The 4,302-nt window shown below is 33.2% G+C and overlaps 1 pseudogene; it reads left to right on the top strand.

The window, feature by feature from the left end:
• Positions 1-277: 277 nt before the first annotated feature.
• On the top strand, positions 278-1,620 carry LOC149056490 (uncharacterized; annotated as a pseudogene).
• The last annotated feature ends 2,682 nt before the right edge of the window (positions 1,621-4,302 follow it).

The following is a 4,302-nucleotide window of genomic DNA, read 5'->3' as shown; positions in this document are numbered from 1 at the left end:
CCAACAATACGATCCTTCCTTTTGAATTATATATTACATTATACATATAGTTAGCTGCATTCTTTTATAAAAAGTAGGTAATCCTGCCGGGTGTTTCAGGACAATAGGAGTAGTAGTCGTAATACGCTAGCGGCTAGTATGTCCACAACCGTTGACCTGTGAGTTTGTGTGTACGTTTATCGATTTTCCTGTGTTAAAAGTATTTTACAAGTTTTTGCCTTCCGTTTTTTAAAAATTGTTATATTTTTTGTTACAAATTTATAACATTATTTTCATAATGGAATCTAAACAGGATATTCATCCCCAAACGAAAAAAGTAATTTTTAGTGTTTACAATTACTTAAAAGTATTGGGTACTGACAAAAATAATCCTGAATTTTTTAATTTTTTCCGTAAAACTCGTGAAGTAACTGCCGAAGCATGTGGTGTAAGCGTTGCCAGTGTCAAACGAATTTGTGCAGAAGGAAAAAAATTAGAAGAAGATGACGGACCTTCTACTTCATTCAAGTCGCCAAGAAAAACTTATAAACGAGTAAAGTATGCTACTAATCTAGATGATTTTGACAACGAAGTTGTTAGGAGAACCGTTCATGGTTTTTACGACAATCATGAATTTCCTACAAGTTCAAAAATATTAGCAGCAATGCGTGAAAAAACCAATTATCCAGGTTCAAAATCGTCCATGAAAGTTCTTTTAAAAAATTTAGATTTTAAATACAAAAAGTGTAATGATGGACGTACATTTTTAATGGAACGAAATGACATTGTTGCTTCCCGAGTAAAATTTTTAAGAAAAATGAATGCGTTTAGACGTAATAACGATTCGAGACCAGTTGTGTATCTGGATGAGACCTGGGTAAACCAAAACCATACACGTGGGTACATTTGGCAAAATTCAGATAATACTGAAGGACTCAAGGTACCCATATGGAAAGGCGGTAGACTCATTGTGTGCCATGCCGGCTCACCGTCATTTGGTTTTGTTGAAAATTCCAAATTGGTATTTCGGTGCAAGTCAGGTAGTTCGGAGGACTATCATTCACAGATGAACGCCGCAGTGTTCGAAAAATGGTTCATTGAAATGTTAGGTAATTTGGAGGAACCGTGTATTATAGTCATGGACAATGCCTCATACCATTAAATGTTAGCTGAAGACTACCCTAAGACTAACACTAGAAAGGCAGATGTTCAAAAATGGCTACAAGAAAAATCAATACCATTTACTCCCGAAGAAACATTAAGTGAACTACGCGAAAAAGTAAAACTGTCGATGCCAAAAGAAAAAATATATAAATTAGACGAGATAGGGTTACAAATGGGTCATGAAGTGGTAAGACTGCCACCATATAACTGCCAGTAAACCCTATTGAAATGTTTTGGGCACAAGTTAAGGGAGAAGTCGCTCAAAAAAATCATTCCTTCAAAATTGCTGACGTTGAAGTGTTGGTCAATAATGCCTTAGATGCGGTGACGAAAGAAAATTGGGCAAAATGCGGTGAACATTGTGCAAAAATTCGAGAAGAAGACTTGGTGAAGGAAGGGCTAAGGGACGAAATTTTGGAACCCATCATTCTTACCATAAATCCCGACGACAGTTCAAGTGACGATGACAATTATTGATATTGTATAAAACTTAATTATTTTTATTTATTATTTATTATGTTTGTATAATAATATACCATTTATGTTTTATATTTATTAATTTGTATAAATAAATTGCATGCACTATAATAATACCTATTTTATTTCTTCAAAAATACGTATTTACCAAAATATAAAAGAGAAATAATAATATTCGTATAACAACATGTTTGAAATTAATTTACGCGGCAAATAATTGTAGAAACCCTGACGAAATTCGGCCACCCAGAGCGTTGGTATCGCGGCTCATTTTTCGCTGGCCGTACTATAAGTATTTTCATATTACGCGTCTAACTCATATTTGTATTTTACTTGACCGCGTCGTATTAATCGTTACGCGGCCGATTATTATATATTGTATTACGCGCCAAACGCATATGTGAATTCTATTGTATTTTTTTTTGATCAAATAATATTAATGTTGTTATTAAATTGTATAATTTAATGTTGTTCGAAATAAAAACATTACAATTATTAAAGAACAATTTCTGAATTTTTTGTAATAACCGTAGATAACCATCAGCGTATAAAATCTACCTATTACAAGTTGATAAATACAAGAAATGTATAGTCACATTTTATTTTTTACAAGCATTTAAATATTAATTTTGACAACATACGTAAAAATCACGAAAATTCGCAAATTATTATAAGCTAGAAATTCATAAAAAATTGTCTTTTTAAATCTAAGATTTGAAAATTTAATACAAGATTCCTTACAAATTTGTCAATCTTTATCACAAAAAAAATGTCCATCAGAAATGCAAATTAAATTTTTATAAGCATTTGAATTTCAAATATTGACAAAAATTTGTTAAAACCAAGAATATTTGCGAATTATTTTGTAGTTCAAAATTCATAATATTGTTTGTATTTTTATCTAAGGTTATGAAATTCAACACTAAGGTTTCCGTAAGTTTTGCTTCAAATAGCTATAGAGAAAATTTGAAGCGTCAGTAGGTATAGGAAAAATGTTTTGAGCGTTTGAGTTTTAAATTTTTATGAAATCGCGTAATGATAACGATTTATCCTCAAACCAGGTATTCGTATATCTATGATAATATAATGCATTATGAATTATGATAACTACATGATAACTACACTAATTGATTAACCATGCCTTATGCAGAATGTGACTTAATTGAAAAATATAATATTTATTTCAAAATAGAATGTATTATGACAATATTAAAATATAATATATCCTAGATTGACAAATCATCTCCGTTCAGAATCGTTTTTCGTATACAATGATACCTATCATTGCATTCAAATTTAATCCCATCCATTACTGTAACCTACTGTACGGCAGAGCGACATCCACGACTTACACGTTTTATTAGGTATGATTGTTACCTGTATAAAATAAATATACCTAATAAATAAAAACATTAATAAACTATAGTCGAATCCCGAAGTGCCAATTAGAGGTGCTTGACGCAGGTGGTAGGTGCAATCATAGACTTAAAGACTTTAAGTTTACCTTAAGTTTACTTTAAGTCTATGGGTGTAATCGTTTGCAGTGATCACAGATCACAGCTATATATATATACTATATAGTATACAATCATAGACACATAAATACATTTTATTTATATGTCTATGCTTTGAACGCGGGAATAGTTGATATCATGGTTGCCCCCAACAGTTTGTATCTCTCTCATCAATGTCGGTTTTATGATTTCTCTCTCTAAGCGCAGTCCATTTATTTATATGTCTATGATTGGCTATCAGATTTTTATCGGTGTTCCAAGACTGATAACAAAGTGAAGCGATTTTTTTTTTAAATATTAAATATTAATCATTATTATAAGCTAGAATTAATTAATTATTAAACCTAATTATTCTGAATTAAAGCATAATTTAAAAATTAATTTTATAATAAAAACAAAATAGGTATTTAATATTATTATTTATTTATTATATCATAATATCACAGAATTTATTAATATGTTCACTGTTTAATGCCTCATTGCCAGTCATTGGTTTTTGAAAAGTATTAGTTTGGTATACTTTGATCTTATTTTGGTCTGGTCATTTCGTTTTCAAATTTCATGGAACATCCTTATGTCTAAATATTTCTGAATTACTAACTAAGAAAACTGATCTTTATGTGTATCAACAATATAATGATTATCATCACAGCCACTTAATTGGTAACTGATAGCGGTATCGCCACATTACTCCCCCTCGGCGAAAAGAAAAAGAAAAATCATAAGTATACATATAGTATATATGGCTCATATGTCATATGGTTGAGTTTGCCGGGCACGATGGTGGTGCGCCGAGTGTCATGGTTCGTACCGGGCGCGAAACGCAGTTACTCATCGATTGACGCAGGGCGGCTACCAGCTCAGGCGGTTGTGGCTCGGGTGGCGCGTAATGAAAGTACTCGCCTGGTAGTCGGAGCGTGGTGCCGTACACCAACTCGGCCGGATTGTGATCAGCACCTGCTTTGACTGTGCTGCGTAACGCGAGTAACACGATCGGACCGCTTGACCGACCACTGCGGCGTTTCGTGCGCGGTGAGCGCGGATTTAAGCGTGCGATGGAAACGCTCAACCATGTCATTGGACTGCGGGTGGTACGGTGACGTCCGGATGTGTTGAATGCCGAAGGTGGTCAAAAGTGATGTGAACAAATCCGACTCGAACTGCCTGC

Source organism: Diuraphis noxia, unplaced genomic scaffold (genome assembly GCF_037042655.1).
Source record: "Diuraphis noxia isolate RWA-SAM2 unplaced genomic scaffold, SU_Dnox_SAM2 contig0003, whole genome shotgun sequence".
Classification (NCBI taxonomy): domain Eukaryota; kingdom Metazoa; phylum Arthropoda; class Insecta; order Hemiptera; family Aphididae; genus Diuraphis; species Diuraphis noxia.
Note: the sequence above shows the minus strand (reverse complement) of the source record. Positions and strands in the feature narration are given on the sequence as shown.